Genomic DNA, 19,961 nt, shown 5'->3' on the forward strand with positions numbered 1-19,961 from the left:
GACAAATAATTAGTAGACAGATGAAAATAATAAGAAAGAGAATTTGACCCAGACGCGATTCGAACACACAACCTTCTGATCTCGAGTCGGACGCGCTAACAGTTCGCCACCGAGTCCACTTAGGGTAGCCGTTCGCACACACGTGGTAGCATGTTTTGCTCGGCCTTCTATCGATGAAGCACAGGCAAAGAAACAAGTCGTTGTAGACAGACAAAGAGGTAGATAGACAGATGAAAATAACAAAAACGAGAACTTAACACGGACGTGATTCGAACACGCAACCCTCTGATCTGGGTAAGACGCGCTACCGTGTCGCCACCGAATCCACTTAGCCTAGCCGTTCGCACACACGCGGTAGCTTGTTTTGCTCGGCCTTCTGTCGATGAAGCACACGTAACGAGACAAGTAATTGTAGGCAGACAAATAAAAAGATAAATAGATGAAAATAATAAAAAAGAGAATTTGACCCGGATGTGATTCGTACACGCAACCTTCTGATCTGGAGTCAGACGTGCTACCGTGTCGCCACCGAGTGCGTTAGGTAACCATTCGCACACACGTGGTAGCATGTTTTGCTCGGCCTTCTGTCGATGAAGCACAGGTAAAGAGACAAGTCATTGTAGACATACAGATAAGTAGATTGACAGATATATGAAAATAATAAAAACAGAGGATTTGACCCGGACTTGATTCGAACACGCAACCTTCTGATCTGGAGTCAGACGTGCTAAAGTTGCGCCACTGAGTCCGCTTGGAGTAATTGTTCGCACACACGCTGTAGCATGTTTTGCTCGGCCTTCTGTCGTTGAAGCACAGGTAAAGGGACAAGTCATTGCAGATAGAAAAATACGTAGATAGACAGATAGATGAAAATACAAAAAAGAGAATTTGACGCGGACGTGATTAGAACACGCAACCTTCTGATCTGGACTCAGACGTGCTCAAGTTGTTTGCGCCACCGAGTCCGCTTAGGGTAGCCGTTCGCCCACACGTGGTAGCATGTTTTGCACGGCCTTATGTCGATGAAGCACAGGTAAAGGGACAAGTCATTGTAGACAGACAAATAAGTAGACAGATAGTTGAAAACAATAAAAAAGAGATATTGACCCCGACGTGATTCGAACACGCAACCTTCTGATCTGGAGTCAGACGCGCTACCGTTGCGCCACCGAGTACGCTTAGGGTAGCCGTTCGCACACACGTGGTAGCATGTTTTTTCGGCCTTCTGTCGATGAAGCACAGGTTAAGAGACAAGTCATTGTAGACAGACAAATAAGTAGATAGACAGACTGATGAAAATAAGAAAGAAGAAAATTTGATCCAGACGTGATTCAAACTCGCAACCTTTTGATCTGTAGTAAGACATGCTAACATGTCGCTACCGAGTCCGTTTAGTGTGGCCGTTCGCACACACGTTGTAGCATGTTTTGCTTGGCCTTCTGTCGAGGAAGCACAGCTAAAGAGAAGAGTCATTGTAGACAGACAAATAAGTAGATAGACAGGTAGATGAAAATAATAAAAAGAGACTTTTACCTGGACGTGATTCGAACACGCAACCTTCTGATCTGGAGTCAGACGTGTTACCGTGTCGCCATCAAATCCGCTTAGGGTAGCCGTTCGCACACACGCGGTAGCATGATTTGCTCGGCCTTCTGTCGATGAAGCACAGGTAAAGAGACAAGTCTTTGTAGACAGACAAATAAGTAGATACACAGATAGATGAAAATAATAAATAAGCGAATTTGACCCGGACGTGATTCAAACTCGCAACCTTCTGATCTGGAGTCAGACGTGCTACCGTGTCGCCACCGCGTCCGTTTAGGGTAGCCGTTCGCACACACGTGGTAGCATGATTTGCTCGGCCTTCTGTCGATGAAGCACACCTAAAGAGAAGAGTCATTGTAGACAGACAAATAAGTAGATAGACAGATAGATGAAAATAGTAGAAAAGAGAACTTGACCTGAACGTGATTCGAACCCGCAACCTTCTGATCTGGAGTCAGACGTGCTACTGTGTCACCACCGTGTCCACTTTGTGTAGCCGTTCGCACACACGCGGTAGCATGTTTTGCTCGGCCTTCTGTCGATGCAGCACAGGTAAAGAGACAAGTCATTGTAGACAGACAAATACGTAGATAGACAGATGAAAATAATAAGAAAGAGAATTTGACCCGGACGTGATTCGAACGCGCATCCTTCTGATTTCGAGTCGGACGCGCTAACAGTTCGCCACCGAGTCCACTTAGGGTAGCCGTTCGCACACACGTGGTAGCATGTTTTGCTCGGCCTTCTATCGATGAAGCACAGGTAAAGAAACAAGTCGTTGTAGACAGACAAAGAGGTAGATAGACAGATGAAAATAACAAAAACGAGAACTTAACACGGACGTGATTCGAACACGCAACCCTCTCATCTGGGTAAGACGCGCTACCGTGTCGCCACCGAATCCACTTAGCCTAGCCGTTCGCACACACGCGGTAGCTTGTTTTGCTCGGCCTTCTGTCGATGAAGGACAGGTAAAGAGACAAGTCATTGTAGACATAAAGATAAGTAGATCAACAGATAGATGAAAATAATAAAAAAGAGGATTTGACCCGGACGTGATTCGAACACGCAACCTTGTGATCTGGAGTCAGACGTGCTACCGTATCGCCACCCAGTACACTTAGTGTAGCCGTTCGCACACACGCGGTAGAATGTTTTGCTCGGCCTACTGTCGATGAAGCACTGGTAAAGAGACAAGTCATTGTAGACAGACAAATAAGTGAATAGACAGATGAAAATAATAAAAAAAGAATTTGACCCGGACTTGATTCGAACACGCAACCTTCTTATCTGGAGTCAGACGTGCTAAAGTTGCGCCACTGAGTCCGCTTAGAGTAACCGTTCGCACACACGCGGTAGCATGTTTTGCTCGGCCTTCTGTCGATGAAGCACAGGTAAAGGGACAAGTCATTGCAGACAGAGAAATAAGTAGATAGACAGATAGATGAAAATATTAAAAAGAGAATTTGACCCGGACGTGATTCGAACATTTAACCTACTGATCTGGAGTCAGACGCGCTACTGTTGCACCTCCGAGTCTGCTCAGGGCAGCCGTTCGCACACACGTGGTAGCATGTTTTGCTCGGCCTTCTATCGATGAAGCATAGTAAAGAGACAAGTCATTGTAGACAGAAAAATAAGTAGATAGACAGATAGATGAAAATAACAAAAGAGAGAACTTCACATCGACGTGATTCGAACACGCAACCTTCCGATCTGGAGTCAGACGTCCTACCGGGTCGCCACCGAGTTGACTTAGTGTAGCCGTGCGCACACACGCCGTAGCATGTATTGCTCGGCCTTCTGTCGATGAAGCATAGGTTAAGAGAGAAGTCATTGTAGACAGACAAATAAGTAGACAGATAGTTGAAAACAATAAAAAAGAGAATTTGACCCCGACGTGATTCGAACACGCAACCTTCTGATCTGGAGTCAGACGCGCTACCGTTGCGCCATCGAGTCCGCTTAGGGTAGCCATTCGCACACACGTGGTAGCATGTTTTTTCGGCCTTCTGTCGATGAAGCACAGGTAAAGAGACAAGTCATTGTAGACAGACAAATAAGTAGATAGACAGAATGATGAAAATAAGAAAAAAGGAAATTTGATCCAGACGTGATTCAAGCTCGCAACCTTCTGATCTGTAGTCAGACATGCTAACATGTCGCCACCGAGTCCGTTTAGGGTGGCCGTTCGCACACACGTGGTAGCATGTTTTGCTCGGCCTTTTGTCGAGGAAGCACAGCTCAAGAGAAGAGTCATTGTAGACAGACAAATAAGTAGATAGACAGATAGATGAAAATAATAAAAAGAGACTTTTACCTGGACGTGATTCGAACACGCAACCTTCTGGTCTGGAGTCAGACGTGTTACCGTGTCGCCATCAAATCCGCTTAGGGTAGCCGTTCGCACACACGCGGTAGCATGATTTGCTCGGCCTTCTGTCGATGAAGCACAGGTAAAGAGACAAGTCTTTGTAGACAGACAAATAAGTAGATACACAGATAGATGAAAATAATAAATAAGCGAATTTGACCCGGACGTGATTCAAACTCGCAACCTTCTGATCTGGAGTCAGACGTGCTACCGTGTCGCCACCGCGTCCGTTTAGGGTAGCCGTTCGCACACACGTGGTAGCATGATTTACTCGGCCTTCTGTCGATGAAGCACACCTAAAGAGAAGAGTCATTGTAGACAGACAAATAAGTAGATAGACAGATAGATGAAAATAGTAGAAAAGAGAACTTGACCTGAACGTGATTCGAACCCGCAACCTTCTGATCTGGAGTCAGACGTGCTACTGTGTCACCACCGTGTCCACTTTGTGTAGCCGTTCGCACACACGCGGTAGCATGTTTTGCTCGGCCTTCTGTCGATGCAGCACAGGTAAAGAGACAAGTCATTGTAGACAGACAAATACGTAGATAGACAGATGAAAATAATAAGAAAGAGAATTTGACCCGGACGTGATTCGAACGCGCATCCTTCTGATTTCGAGTCGGACGCGCTAACAGTTCGCCACCGAGTCCACTTAGGGTAGCCGTTCGCACACACGTGGTAGCATGTTTTGCTCGGCCTTCTATCGATGAAGCACAGGTAAAGAAACAAGTCGTTGTAGACAGACAAAGAGGTAGATAGACAGATGAAAATAACAAAAACGAGAACTTAACACGGACGTGATTCGAACACGCAACCCTCTCATCTGGGTAAGACGCGCTACCGTGTCGCCACCGAATCCACTTAGCCTAGCCGTTCGCACACACGCGGTAGCTTGTTTTGCTCGGCCTTCTGTCGATGAAGGACAGGTAAAGAGACAAGTCATTGTAGACATAAAGATAAGTAGATCAACAGATAGATGAAAATAATAAAAAAGAGGATTTGACCCGGACGTGATTCGAACACGCAACCTTGTGATCTGGAGTCAGACGTGCTACCGTATCGCCACCCAGTACACTTAGTGTAGCCGTTCGCACACACGCGGTAGAATGTTTTGCTCGGCCTACTGTCGATGAAGCACTGGTAAAGAGACAAGTCATTGTAGACAGACAAATAAGTGAATAGACAGATGAAAATAATAAAAAAAAGAATTTGACCCGGACTTGATTCGAACACGCAACCTTCTTATCTGGAGTCAGACGTGCTAAAGTTGCGCCACTGAGTCCGCTTAGAGTAACCGTTCGCACACATGTGGTAGCATGTTTTGCTCGGCCTTCTGTCGATGAAGCACAGGTAAAGGGACAAGTCATTGCAGACAGAGAAATAAGTAGATAGACAGATAGATGAAAGTACTAAAAAGAGAGTTTGACGCGGACGTGATTAGAACACGCAACCTTCTGATCTGGAATCAGACGTGCTAAAGTTGCGCCACCGAGTCCGTTTAGGGTAGCCGTTCGCACACACGTGGTAGCATGTTTTGCACGGCCTTATGTCGATAAAGCACAGGTAAAGGGACAAGTCATTTTAGACAGACAAATAAGTAGATAGACAGATAGATGAAAATATTAAAAAGAGAATTTGACCCGGACGTGATTCGAACATTTAACCTACTGATCTGGAGTCAGACGCGCTACTGTTGCACCTCCGAGTCTGCTCAGGGCAGCCGTTCGCACACACGTGGTAGCATGTTTTGCTCGGCCTTCTATCGATGAAGCATAGTAAAGAGACAAGTCATTGTAGACAGAAAAATAAGTAGATAGACAGATAGATGAAAATAACAAAAGAGAGAACTTCACATCGACGTGATTCGAACACGCAACCTTCCGATCTGGAGTCAGACGTCCTACCGGGTCGCCACCGAGTTGACTTAGTGTAGCCGTGCGCACACACGCCGTAGCATGTATTGCTCGGCCTTCTGTCGATGAAGCATAGGTTAAGAGAGAAGTCATTGTAGACAGACAAATAAGAAGACAGATAGTTGAAAACAATAAAAAAGAGAATTTGACCCCGACGTGATTCGAACACGCAACCTTCTGATCTGGAGTCAGACGCGCTACCGTTGCGCCATCGAGTCCGCTTAGGGTAGCCATTCGCACACACGTGGTAGCATGTTTTTTCGGCCTTCTGTCGATGAAGCACAGGTAAAGAGACAAGTCATTGTAGACAGACAAATAAGTAGATAGACAGAATGATGAAAATAAGAAAAAAGGAAATTTGATCCAGACGTGATTCAAGCTCGCAACCTTCTGATCTGTAGTCAGACATGCTAACATGTCGCCACCGAGTCCGTTTAGGGTGGCCGTTCGCACACACGTGGTAGCATGTTTTGCTCGGCCTTTTGTCGAGGAAGCACAGCTCAAGAGAAGAGTCATTGTAGACAGACAAATAAGTAGATAGACAGATAGATGAAAATTATAAAGAGCGACTTTTACCCGGACGTGATTCGAACACGAAACCTTCTGATCTGGAGTCAGACGTGCTACAGTGTCGCCATCGAATCCGCTTAGGGTAGCCGTTCGCACACACGTGGTAGAATGTTTTGCTTGGCCTTCTATTGATGAAACACAGGTAAAGAGACAAGTCATTGTAGACAGACAAATCAGTAGATAGACAGATGAAAATATTAAGAAAGAGAATTTGACCCGGACGCGATACGAACACGCAACCTTCTGATCTGGAGTCGGATGCGCAAACAGTTCGCCACCGAGTCCACTTAGGGTAGCCGTTCGCACACACGTGGTAGCATGTTTTGCTCGGCCTTCTATCGATGAAGCACAGGTAAAGGAACAAGTCGTTGTAGACAGACAAAGAGGTAGATAGACAGATGAAAATAACAAAAACGAAAACTTAACACGGACGTGATTCGAACACGCAACCCTCTGATCCGTAGTATGACGCGCTACCGTGTCGCCACCGAATCCACTTAGCGAGGCCGTTCGCACACCCATGGTAGCATGTTTGCTTGGCGTTCTGTCGAGGAAGCACAGCTAAAGAGAAGAGTCATTGTATACAGACAAATAAGTAGGTAGACAGATAGATGAAAATAATAAAAAGAGACTATTACCCGGACGTGATTCGAACACGCAACCTTCTGATCTGGAGTCAGACGTGCTACCGTGTCGCCATCGAATCCGCTTAGAGTAGCTGCTCGCACACACGCGGTAGCATGATTTGCTCGGCCTTCTGTCGCTGAAGCACAGGTAAAGAGACAAGTCTTTGTAGAGAGACAAATAAGTAAATACACAGATAGATGAAAATAATAAATAAGCGAATTTGACCCTGACGTGAATCAAACTCGCAACCTTCTGATCCGGAGTCAGATGTGCTACAGTGTCGCCACCGCGTCCGTTTAGGGTAGCCGTTCGCACACACGTGGTAGCATGATTTGCTCGGCCTTCTGTCGATGAAGCACACCTAAAGAGAAGAGTAATTGTAGACAGATAAATAAGTAGATAGACAGATAGATGAAAATAGTAAAAAAGAGAACTTGACCCGAACGTGATTCGAACCCGCAACCTTCTGATCTGGAGTCAGACGTGCTACTGTGTCACCACCAAGTCCACTTTGTGTAGCCGTTCGCACACACGTGGTAGCATGTTTTGCTCGGCCTTCTGTCGATGCAGCACAGGTAAAGAGACAAGTCATTGTAGACAGACAAATAAGTAGATATACAGATGAAAATAATAAGAAAGAGAATTTGACCCGGACGCGATTCGAACACGCAACCTTCTGATCTCGAGTCGGACGCGCTAACAGTTCGCCACCGAGTCCACTTAGGGTAGCCGTTCGCACACACGTGGTAGCATGTTTTGCTCGGCCTTCTATCGATGAACCACAGGTAAAGAAACAAGTCGTTGTAGACAGACAAAGAGGTATATAGACAGATGAAAATAACAAAAACGAGAACTTAACACGGACGTGATTCGAACACGCAACCCTCTGATCTGGGTAAGACGCGCTATCGTGTCGCCACCGAATCCACTTAGCCTAGCCGTTCGCACACACGCGGTAGCTTGTTTTGCTCGGCCTTCTGTCGATGAAGCACACGTAACGAGACAAGTCATTGTAGACAGACAAATAAGTAGATAGACAAATAGATGAAAGTACTAAAAAGAGAGTTTGACGCGGACGTGATTAGAACACGCAACCTTCTGATCTGGAGTCAGACGTGCTAAAGTTGCTTGCGCCACCGAGTCCGCTTAGGGTAGCCGTTCGCCCACACGTGGTAGCATGTTTTGCACGGTCTTATGTCGATGAAGCACACGTAAAGGGACAAGTCATTTTAGACAGACAAATAAGTAGATAGACAGATAGATGAAAATAATAAAAAGAGAATTTGACCCGGACGTGATTCGAACATTTAACCTACTGATCTGGAGTCAGACGCGCTACCGTTGCACCTCCGAGTCCGCTCAGGGCAGCCGTTCGCACACACGTGGTAGCATGTTTTGCTTGGCCTTCTATCGATGAAGCACAGGTAAAGAGACAAGTCATTGTAGACAGACAAATAAGTAGATAGACAGATAGATGAAAATAACAAAACAGAGAACTTCACATCGACGTGATTCGAACACGCAACCTTCTGATCTGGAGTCAGACGTCCTACCGGGTCGCCACCGCGTTGACTTAGTGTAGCCGTTCGCACACACGCAGTAGCATGTATTGCTCGGCCTTCTGTCGATGAAGCATAGGTAAAGAGAGAAGTCATTGTAGACAGACAAATAAGTAGATAGACAGATTGATGAAAATAAGAAAAAAGAAAATTTGATCCAGACGTGATTCATACTCGCAACCTTCTGATCTGGAGTCAGACATGCTAACATGTCGCCACCGAGTCCGTTTAGGGTGGCCGTTCGCACACACGTGGTAGCATGCTTTGCTCGGCCTTCTGTCGAGGAAGCACAGCTAAAGAGAAGAGTACTTGTACACAGACAAATAATTAGATAGACAGATGGATGAAAATAATAAAAAGAGACTTTTACCCGGACGTGATTCGAACACGCAACCTTCTGATCTTGAGTCAGACGTGCTACCGTGTCGCCATCGAATCCGCTTAGGGTAGCCGTTCGCACACACGCGGTAGCATGATTTGCTCGGCCTGCTGTCGATGAAGCACAGGTAAAGAGACATGTCATTGTAGACAGTCAAATAAGTAGATAGACAGATGAAAATCATAAAAAGAGAACTTGACCCGGACGTGATTCGAACACGCAACCTTCTGATCTGGAGTCAGACGTGCTACCGGGTTGCCACCGAGTCCACTTAGTTTAGCCATACACACACACGCGGTAGCATGTCTTGCTCGGCCTTTTGTCGATGAAGCACAGGTAAAGAGACAAGTCTTTGTAGGCAGACAAATAAGTAGATACACAGATAGATGAAAATAATAAATAAGCGAATTTGACCCGGACGTGATTCAAACTCGCAACCTTCTGATCTGGAGTCAGACGTGCTACCGTGTCGCCACCGCGTCGGTTTAGGGTAGCCGTTTGCACACACGTGGTAGCATGTTTTGCTCGGCTTTCTTTCGATGAAGCACAGGTAAAGAGACAAGTCGTTGTAGACAGACAAATAAGTAGATAGACAGATAGTTGAAAATATTAAAAAAGAGAACCTAACACGGACGTGATTCGAACACGCAATCCACTGATCTGGAGTCAGACGTGCTACCGTGTCGCCACCGAGTCCACTTAGTGAAGCCGTTCGTACACACGCGGTGGCACGTTTTGCTCGGCCTTCTGTCGATGAAGCACAGGTAAAGAGACAAGTCATTGTAGACAGACAAATAAGTAGATAAACAGATGAAAATAATAAAAAAGAGAATTTGACCCGGACGTGATTCGAACACGCAGCCTTCTGATCTGGAGTCAGATGTGCTACGGTGTCGCTACCGAGTCCGTTTAGGGTAACCATTCGCACACACATGGTAGCATGTTTTGCTCGGCCTTCTGTCGTTGAAGCACAGGTAAAGAGACAAGTCTTTGTAGACAGACAAATAAGTAGATAGACAGATAGATGAAATTATTAAAAAAGAGAGTTTGACGCGGACCTGATTCGAACACGCAACCTTGTGATCTGGAGTCAGATGTGCTACCGTATTGCCACCAAGTACACTTAGTGTATCCGTTCGCACACACTCGGTAGCATGTTTTGCTCGGCCTTCTGTCGATGAAGCACAGGTAAAAGAATGAGTCATTGTAGACAGACAATTAGGTAGATAGACAGATCGATGAAGATAATAAAAAAGAGAATTTGACCCGAACGTGATTCGAACACGCAACCTTCTGATATGAAGTCAGACGCGCTACCGTTGCGGCACCGAGTCCATTTAGGGTGGCCGTTCGCACACACGCGGTAGCATGTTTTGCACGGCCTTCTGTCGACGAAGCACAGGTAAAGGGACAAGTCATTGTAGCAGGACAAATAAGTAGATAGACAGATAGATGAAAATATTGAAAAGAGAATTTCACCTAGACGTGATTAAAACACGCAACCTTCTCATCGAGAGTCAGACGCGCTACAGTTGCGCCACCGAGTGCGCTTTGGGCAGACGTTCGCACACACGCGGTAGCATGTTTTGCACGGCCTTCTGTCGAGGAAGCACAGCTAAAGAGAAGAGTCATTGTAGACAGACAAATAAGTAGATAGACAGATAGACGAAAATAATAAAAAGAGACTTTTACCCGGACGTGATTCGAACACGCCACCTTCTGATCTGGAGTCAGACGTGCTACCGTGTCGCCATCGAGTCCGCTTAGGGTAGCCGTTCGCACACACGCGGTAGCATGATTTGCTCGGCCTTCTGTCGATGAAGCACAGGTAAAGAGACAAGTCTTTGTAGACAGACAAATAAGTAGATACACAGATAGATGAAAATAATAAATAAGCGAATTTGACCCTGACGTGAATCAAACTCGACACCTTCTGATCTGGAGTCAGATGTGCTACCGTGTCGCCACCGCGTCCAATTAGGGTAGCCGTTCGCACACACGTGGTAGCATGATTTGCTCGGCCTTTTGTCGATGAAGCACACCTAAAGAGAAGAGTCATTGTAGACAGACAAATAAGTAGATAGACAGATAGATGAAAATAGTAAGAAAGAGAACTTGACCCGAACGTGATTCGAACCCGCAACCTTCTGATCTGGAGTCAGACGTGCTACTGTGTCACCACCAAGTCCACTTTGTGTAGCCGTTCACACACACGCGGTAGCATGTTTTGCTCGGCCTTCTGTCGATGCCCACAGGTAAAGAGACAAGTCATTGTAGACAGACAAATAAAAAGATAGACAGATGAAAATAACAAAAACGAGAACTTAACACGGACCTGATTCGAACACGCAACCCTCTGATCTGGGTAAGACGCGCTACCGTGTCGCCACTGAGTCCGCTTAGAGTAATTGTTCGCACACACGCTGTAGCATGTTTTGCTCGGCCTTCTGTCAATGAAGCACAGGTAAAGGAACAAGTCATTGCAGATAGACAAATACGTAGATAGACAGATAGATGAACATACTAAAAAGAGAATTTGACGCGGACGTGATTAGAACACGCAACCTTCTGATCTGGAGTCAGACGTGCTAAAGTTGCTTGCGCCACCGAGTCCGCTTAGGGTAGCCGTTCGCCCACACGTGGTAGCATGTTTTGAACGGTCTTATGTCGATGAAGCACAGGTAAAGGGACAAGTCATTGTAGACAGACAGATAAGTAGACAGATAGTTGAAAACAATAAAAAAGAGAATTTGACCCCGACGTGATTCGAACACGCAACCTTCTGATCTGGAGTCAGACGCGCTACCGTTGCGCCACCGAGTCCGCTTAGAGTAGCCATTCGCACACACGTGGTAGCATGTTTTTTCGGCCTTCTGTCGATGAAGCACAAGTAAAGAGACAAGTCATTGTAGACAGACAAATAAGTAGATAGACAGATAGACGAAAATAATAAAAAGAGACTTTTACCCGGACGTGATTTGAACACGCAACCTTCCGATCTGGAGTCAGACGTGCTACCGTGTCGCCATCGAATCCGCTTCGGGTAGCCGTTCGCACACACGCGGTAGCATGATTTGCTCGGCCTTCTGTCAATGAAGCACAGGTAAAGAGACAAGTCATTGTACACAGACAAATAAGTAGATAGACAGATGAAAATAATAAGAGAATTTGACCCGGACGCGATTCGAACACGCAACCTTCTGATCTCGAGTCGGACTCGCTAACAGTTCGCCACCGAGTCCACTTAGGGTAGCCGTTCGTACACACGTGGTAGCATGTTTTGCTCGGCCTTCTATCGATGAAGCACAGGTAAAGAAACAAGTCGTTGTAGACAGACAAAGAGGTATATAGACAGATGAAAATAACAAAAACGAGAACTTAACACGGACCTGATTCGAACACGCAACCCTCTGATCTGGGTAAGACGCGCTACCGTGTCGCCACTGAGTCCGCTTAGAGTAATTGTTCGCACACAGGCTGTAGCATGTTTTGCTCGGCCTTCTGTCGATAAAGCACAGGTAAAGGGACAAGTCATTGCAGATAGACAAATACGTAGATAGACAGATAGATGAACATACTAAAAAGAGAATTTGACGTGGACGTGATTAGAACACGCAACCTTCTGATCTGGAGTCAGACGTGCTAAAGTTGCTTGCGCCACCGAGTCCGCTTAGGGTAGCCGTTCGCCCACACGTGGTAGCATGTTTTGCACGGTCTTATGTCGATGAAGCACACGTAAAGGGACAAGTCATTTTAGACAGACGAATAAGTAGATAGACAGATAGATGAAAATAATAAAAAGAGAATTTGACCCGGACGTGATTCGAACATTTAACCTACTGATGTGGAGTCAGACGCGCTACCGTTGCACCTCCAAGTCCGCTCAGGGCAGCCGTTCGCACACACGTGGTAGCATGTTTTGCTTGGCCTTCTGTCGATGAAGCACAGGTAAAGAGACAAGTCATTGTAGACAGACAAATAAGTAGATAGACAGATAGATGAAAATAACAAAAGAGAGAACTTCACATCGACGTGATTCGAACACGCAACCTTCTGATCTGGAGTCAGACGTCCTACCGGGTCGCCACCGAGTTGACTTAGTGTAGCCGTTCGCACACACGCAGTAGCATGTATTGCTCGGCCTTCTGTCGATGAAGCATAGGTAAAGAGAGAAGTCATTGTAGACAGACAAATAAGTAGATAGACAGATTGATGAAAATAAGAAAAAAGGAAATTTGATCCAGACGTGATTCATACTCGCAACCTTCTAATCTGGAGTCAGACATGCTAACATGTCGCCACCGAGTCCGTTTAGGGTGGCCGTTCGCACACACGTGGTAGCATGCTTTGCTCGGCCTTCTGTCGAGGAAGCACAGCTAAAGAGAAGAGTACTTGTACACAGACAAATAATTAGATAGACAGATGGATGAAAATAATAAAAAGAGACTTTTACACGGACGTGATTCGAACACGCAACCTTCTCATCTTGAGTCAGACGTGCTACCGTGTCGCCATCGAATCCGCTTAGGGTAGCCGTTCGCACACACGCGGTAGCATGATTTGCTCGGCCTGCTGTCGATGAAGCACAGGTAAAGAGACATGTCATTGTAGACAGACAAATAAGTAGATAGACAGATGGAAATCATAAAAAGAGAACTTGACCCGGACGTGATTCGAACACGCAACCTTCTGATCTGGAGTCAGACGTGCTACCGGGTTGCCACCGAGTCCACTTAGTTTAGCCATACACACACACGCGGTAGCATGTCTTGCTCGGCCTTTTGTCGATGAAGCACAGGTAAAGAGACAAGTCATTGTAGACAGACAAATAAGTAGATAAACAGATGAAAATAATAAAAAAGAGAATTTGACCCGGATGTGATTCGAACACGCAGCCTTCTGATCTGGAGTCAGATGTGCTACCGTGTCGCTACCGAGTCCGTTTAGGGTAACCATTCGCACACACATGGTAGCATGTTTTGCTCGGCCTTCTGTCGTTGAAGCACAGGTGAAGAGACAAGTCTTTGTAGACAGACAAATAAGTAGATAGACAGATAGATGAAATTATTAAAAAAGAGAGTTTGACGCGGACCTGATTCGAACATGCAACCTTGTGATCTGGAGTCAGATGTGCTACCGTATTGCCACCGAGTACACTAAGCGTATCCGTTCGCACACACTCGGTAGCATGTTTTGCTCGGCCTTCTGTCGATGAAGCACAGGTAAAAGAATGAGTCATTGTAGACAGACAATTAGGTAGATAGACAGATCGATGAAGATAATAACAAAGAGAATTTGACCCGAACGTGATTCGAACACGCAACCTTCTGATATGAAGTCAGACGCGCTACCGTTGCGGCACTGAGTCCATTTAGGGTGGCCGTTCGCACACACGCGGTAGCATTTTTTGCACGACCTTCTGTCGACGAAGCACAGGTAAAGGGACAAGTCATTGTAGAAGGACAAATAAGTAGATAGACAGATAGATGAAAATAATGAAAAGAGAATTTCACCTAGACGTGATTAAAACACGCAACCTTCTCATCGAGAGTCAGACGCGCCACAGTTGCGCCACCGAGTACGCTTTGGGCAGACGTTCGCACACACGCGGTAGCATGTTTTGCACGGCCTTCTGTCGATGAAGCACAGGTAAAGAGAGAAGTCATTGTAGACAGACAAATAAGTAGATAGACAGATTGATGAAAGTAATAAAAAAGAGGATTTGACCCGGACGTGATTCGAACACGCAACCTTGTGATCTGGAGTCAGACGCGCTACCGTATCGCCACCGAGTACACTTAGTGTAGCCGTTCGCACACACGTGGTAGCATGTTTTGCTCGGCCTTCTGTCGATGAAGCACAGGTAAGGAGACAAGTCATTGTAGACAGACAAATAAGTGGATAGACAGATGAAAATAATAAAAAAAAGAATTTGACCCGGACTTGATTCGAACACGCAACCTTTTGATCTGGATTCAGACGTGCTAAAGTTGCGCCACCAAGTCCGCTTAGGGTAGCCGTTCGCACACACGTGGTAGCATGTTTTGCACGGCCTTATGCCGATGAAGCACAGGTAAAAGGACAAGTCATTTTAGACAGACAAATAAGTAGATAGACAGATAGATGAAAATAATAAAAGAGAATTTGACCCAGACGTCATTCGAACATTCAACCTACTGATCTTGAGTCAGACGCGCTACCGTTGCGCCACCGAGTCCGCTTAGGGTAGCCATTCGCACACACGTGGTAGCATGTTTTTTCGGCCTTCTGTCGATGAAGCACAAGTAAAGAGACAAGTCATTGTAGACAGACAAATAACTAGATAGACAGATTGATGAAAATAAGAAAGAAGGAAATTTGATCCAGACGTGATTCCAACTCGCAACCTTCTTATCTGTAGTCAGACATGCTAACATGTCGCCACCGAGTCCGTTTAGTGTGGCCGTTCGCACACACGTGGTAGCATGTTTTTCTTGGCCTTCTGTCGAGGAAGCACAGCTAAAGAGACAAGTCATTGTAGACAGACAAATAAGTAGATAGACAGATGAAAATAACAAAAACGAGAACTTAACACGGACCTGATTCGAACACGCAACCCTCTGATCTGGGTAAGACGCGCTACCGTGTCGCCACTGAGTCCGCTTAGAGTAATTGTTCGCACACACGCTGTAGCATGTTTTGCTCGGCCTTCTGTCGATGAAGCACAGGTAAAGGGACAAGTCATTGCAGATAGACAAATACGTAGAAAGACAGATAGATGAACATACTAAAAAGAGAATTTGACGCGGACGTGATTAGAACACGCAACCTTCTGATCTGGAGTCAGACGTGCTAAAGTTGCACCTCCAAGTCCGCTCAGGGCAGCCGTTCGCACACACGTGGTAGCATGGTTTGCTCGGCCTTCTGTCGATGAAGCACAGGTAAAGAGACAAGTCATTGTAGACAGACAAATAAGTAGATAGACAGATAGATGAAAATAACAAAAGAGAGAACTTTACATCGACGTGATTCGAACACGCAACCTTCTGATTTGGAGTCAGACGTCCTACCGGGTCGCCACCGAGTTGACTTAGTGCAGCCGTTCACACACACGCAGTAGCATGTATTGCTGGGCCTTCTGTCGATGAAGCATAGGTAAAGAGAGAAGTCATTGTAGACAGACAGAGAAGTACACAGATAGTTGAAAACAATAAAAAAGAGAATTTCACCCCGACGTTATTCGAACACGCAACCTTCTGATCTTGAGTCAGACGCGCTACCGTTGCGCCACCGAGTCCGCTTAGGGTAGCCATTTGCACACACGTGGTAGCATGTTTTTTCGGCCTTCTGTCGATGAAGCACAAGTAAAGAGACAAGTCATTGTAGACAGACAAATAAGTAGATAGACAGATTGATGAAAATAAGAAAGAAGGAAATTTGATCCAGACGTTATTCAAACTCGCAAGCTTCTGATCTGTAGTCAGGCATGCTAACATGTCGCAACCGAGTCCGTTTAGTGTGGCCGTTCGCACACACGTGGTAGCATGTTTTGCATGGCCTTCTGTCGAGGAAGCACAGCTAAAGAGAAGAGTCATTGTACACAGACAAATAAGTAGATAGACAGATAGACGAAAATAATAAAAAGAGACTTTTACCCGGACGTGATTCGAACACGCAACCTTCTGATCTGGAGTCAGACGTGCTACCGTGTCGCCATCGAATCCGCTTCGGGTAGCCGTTCGCACACACGCGGTAGCATGATTTGCTCGGCCTTCTGTCGATGAAGCACAGGTAAAGAGACAAGTCATTGTAGACAGACAAATAAGTAGATAGACAGATGAAAATAATAAGAGAATTTGACCCGGACGCGATTCGAACACGCAACCTTCTGATCTCGAGTCGGACGCGCTAACAGTTCGCCACCGAGTCCACTTAGGGTAGCCGTTCGCACACACGTGGTAGCATGTTTTGCTCGGCCTTCTATCGATGAAGCACAGGTAAAGAAACAAGTCGTTGTAGACAGACAAAGAGGTATATAGACAGATGAAAATAACAAAAACGAGAACTTAACACGGACCTGATTCGAACACGCAACCCTCTGATCTGGGTAATACGCGCTACCGTGTCGCCACTGAGTCCGCTTAGAGTAATTGTTCGCACACACGCTGTAGCATGTTTTGCTCGGCCTTCTGTCGATGAAGCACAGGTAAAGGGACAAGTCATTGCAGATAGACAAATACGTAGATAGACAGATAGATGAACATACTAAAAAGAGAATTTGACGTGGACGTGATTAGAACACGCAACCTTCTGATCTGGAGTCAGACGTGCTAAAGTTGCTTGCGCCACCGAGTCCGCTTAGGGTAGCCGTTCGCCCACACGTGGTAGCATGTTTTGCACGGTCTTATGTCGATGAAGCACAGGTAAAGGGACAAGTCATTTGAGACAGACAAATAAGTAGATAGACAGATAGATGAAAATAATAAAAAGAGACTTTGACCCGGACGTGATTCGAACATTTAACCTACTGATCTGGAGTCAGACGCGCTACCGTTGCACCTCCGAGTCCGCTCAGGGCAGCCGTTCGCACACACGTGGTAGCATGGTTTGCTTGGCCTTCTGTCGATGAAGCACAGGTAAAGAGACAAGTCATTGTAGACAGACAAATAAGTAGATAGACAGATAGATGAAAATAGCAAAAGAGAGAACTTTACATCGACGTGATTCGAACACGCAACCTTCTGATTTGGAGTCAGACGTCCTACCGGGTCGCCACCGAGTTGACTTAGTGTAGCCGTTCACACACACGCAGTAGCATGTATTGCTCGGCCTTCTGTCGATGAAGCATAGGTAAAGAGAGAAGTCATTGTAGACAGACAGATAAGTAGACAGATAGTTGAAAACAATAAAAAAGAGAATTTGACCCCGACGTGATTCGAACACGCAACCTTCTGATCTGGAGTCAGACGCGCTACCGTTGCGCCACCGAGTCCGCTTAGGGTAGCCATTCGCACACACGTGGTAGCAGGTTTTTTCGGCCTTCTGTCGATGAAGCACAAGTAAAGAGACAAGTCATTGTAGACAGACAAATAAGTAGATAGACAGATTGATGAAAATAAGAAAGAAGGAAATTTGATCCAGACGTGATTCAAACTCGCAAGCTTCTGATCTGTAGTCAGACATGCTAACATGTCGCCACCGAGTCCGTTTAGTGTGGCCGTTCGCACACACGTGGTAGCATGTTTTGCATGGCCTTCTGTCGAGGAAGCACAGCTAAAGAGAAGAGTACTTGTATACAGACAAATAATTAGATAGACAGATGGATGAAAATAATAAAAAGAGACTTTTACCCGGACGTGATTCGAACACGCAACCTTCTGATCTTGAGTCAGACGTGCTACCGTGTCGCCATCGAATCCGCTTAGGGTAGCCGTTCGCACACACGCGGTAGCATGATTTGCTCGGCCTGCTGTCGATGAAGCACAGGTAAGGAGACATGTCATTGTAGACAGACAAATAAGTAGATAGACAGATGAAAATAATAAAAAGAGAACTTGACCCGGACGTGATTCGAACACGCAACCTTCTGATCTGGAGTCAGACGTGCTACCGGGTTGCCACCGAGTCCACTTAGTTTAGCCATACACACACACGCGGTAGCATGTCTTACTCGGCCTTCTGTCGATGAAGCACAGGTAAAGAGACAAGTCTTTGTAGACAGACAAATAAGTAAATACACAGATAGTTCAAAATAATAAATAAGCGAATTTGACCCGGACGTGATTCAAACTCGCAACTTTCTGATCTGGAGTCAGATGTGCTACCATGTCGCCACCGCGTCCGTTTAGGGTAGCCGTTTGCACACACGTGGTAGCATGTTTTGCTCGGCTTTCTTTCGATGAAGCACAGGTAAAGAGACAAGTCGTTGTAGACAGACAAATAAGTAGATAGACAGATAGTTGTAAATATTAACAAAGAGAACCTAACACGGACGTGATTCGAACACGCAACCCTCTGATTTGGAGTCAGACGTGCTACCGTGTCGCCACCGAGTCCACTTAGAGTAGCCGTTGTGGGGATCTGAGGCGCGCCTGCGACCATTTCGCGGGCATTCCGCCACACGGCCACACCCTTTCCCTTTCCTGCTCTGTTAACACCACGTGGCGATAGATGGCGCCACGTGCGGGCACGGCGCGCGCCACTGCGCGCGCCGAGGGAGCGGTCTCTCCTCCGTTGGTCGGTGCCGGGTAAGCACGTGTTTTCCTTCGTCCGCGTCCCCTTTGGGAATCGCCGGACTGCAGCCTGCCTGGAGTGGCCTTGGGCACCTCGGCAGGCGTGTTTACTTGAGTGCTAGCTTCGGTAGCGTACGCTAAGCCCACAGCGGTGCCTAGTGCTTGAATTGGTCGTACCACAACGAGCCGCACTTGCCGTAGGCCCAGCGCGTACGAGGTTTGCCCTAACACTCGCGACCAGGCCCAGTGGCCATCGTGAGAGTGCGCAGCATAGCCGCGAGGGACCTTTTCCCGACCGGCGTGTCAAAGCTCGCCATTGCCAGCTGCGACGTGCTCGCGGTTTTCCCCTTATTGTGAACGTCCGCGTGCGGGTGCCTTTGCTACCCGCGTCCCGGGAGCGGACGTTGTGCTGTTGTTCGGGGTGCCGCCAGAGGCAATAAAGTGTTGTGTACTGTTACATTCGAACACTGTCTATTTGCCGCGCCGCGCTAAACGCCGTATCAGTTGAGCGCGCGCGGAGAGGTGCGCTACACGCGAGTAAACGGAGTAGCGGCCCTGTGGCTCGCTAAGCGGGAACCCGCGGTGATCGTCCGCTGCAGTTAGAGCGGGGTCACCATACTGGCGCCCAACGCGGTATCAAAGGCTCATTAAGCCTTTGATTAGTCTTAGCCGAGTCAGCCCGCCTTTGCGAATCAGACTCGCCGCGTTTACCCGCGTTATGTCTGCTCCGCGTGAGTTCTGTCCGCTGACGCTTTTAGCAGATACCGCATTGCTCAAGAA

At 46.6% G+C, this 19,961-nt stretch overlaps 5 non-coding genes across 5 annotated transcripts; all 5 read right to left on the reverse strand.

Moving 5' to 3' along the window:
- Window positions 1-1,103: 1,103 nt before the first annotated feature.
- TRNAW-CCA (transfer RNA tryptophan (anticodon CCA)) lies at window positions 1,104-1,175 on the reverse strand. Its single transcript has one exon. It is a non-coding gene; the product is annotated as a tRNA-Trp (tRNA).
- A 2,260-nt stretch (window positions 1,176-3,435) lies between these two features.
- TRNAW-CCA (transfer RNA tryptophan (anticodon CCA)) lies at window positions 3,436-3,507 on the reverse strand. The gene has a single exon. It is a non-coding gene; the product is annotated as a tRNA-Trp (tRNA).
- A 2,474-nt stretch (window positions 3,508-5,981) lies between these two features.
- On the reverse strand, window positions 5,982-6,053 carry TRNAW-CCA (transfer RNA tryptophan (anticodon CCA)). The gene has a single exon. It is a non-coding gene; the product is annotated as a tRNA-Trp (tRNA).
- Window positions 6,054-11,721: 5,668 nt separating this feature from the next.
- TRNAW-CCA (transfer RNA tryptophan (anticodon CCA)) lies at window positions 11,722-11,793 on the reverse strand. The gene has a single exon. It is a non-coding gene; the product is annotated as a tRNA-Trp (tRNA).
- Window positions 11,794-17,869: 6,076 nt separating this feature from the next.
- On the reverse strand, window positions 17,870-17,941 carry TRNAW-CCA (transfer RNA tryptophan (anticodon CCA)). The gene has a single exon. It is a non-coding gene; the product is annotated as a tRNA-Trp (tRNA).
- Between the last annotated feature and the right edge of the window lie 2,020 nt (window positions 17,942-19,961).

This window comes from Rhipicephalus microplus, chromosome 5 (assembly GCF_043290135.1).
Source record: "Rhipicephalus microplus isolate Deutch F79 chromosome 5, USDA_Rmic, whole genome shotgun sequence".
NCBI lineage: Eukaryota > Metazoa > Arthropoda > Arachnida > Ixodida > Ixodidae > Rhipicephalus > Rhipicephalus microplus.